Below are 201 nucleotides of genomic sequence, written 5' to 3' on the forward strand. Positions count from 1 at the left end.
AAAAGTCCTCCCCAGCCTACTGTCACTAAAGGTACAGGTCTTTTGAAGTCGAAGACATACTCAACTGACACAAACTAGAGCTCATATTTGTGAACTAATTCAATCACTTCCTAATTATTAAAATGTTTAAATTAATTATTTTTATTATTATTTTATGCAGTGTTCGAACTATACCGTGGACTTTGGGGGAGTCCACTTGTT

Source organism: Sinocyclocheilus grahami, unplaced genomic scaffold, assembly GCF_001515645.1.
Source record: "Sinocyclocheilus grahami isolate Dianchi unplaced genomic scaffold, SAMN03320097.WGS_v1.1 scaffold6563.1, whole genome shotgun sequence".
In the NCBI taxonomy this organism is placed as follows: domain Eukaryota; kingdom Metazoa; phylum Chordata; class Actinopteri; order Cypriniformes; family Cyprinidae; genus Sinocyclocheilus; species Sinocyclocheilus grahami.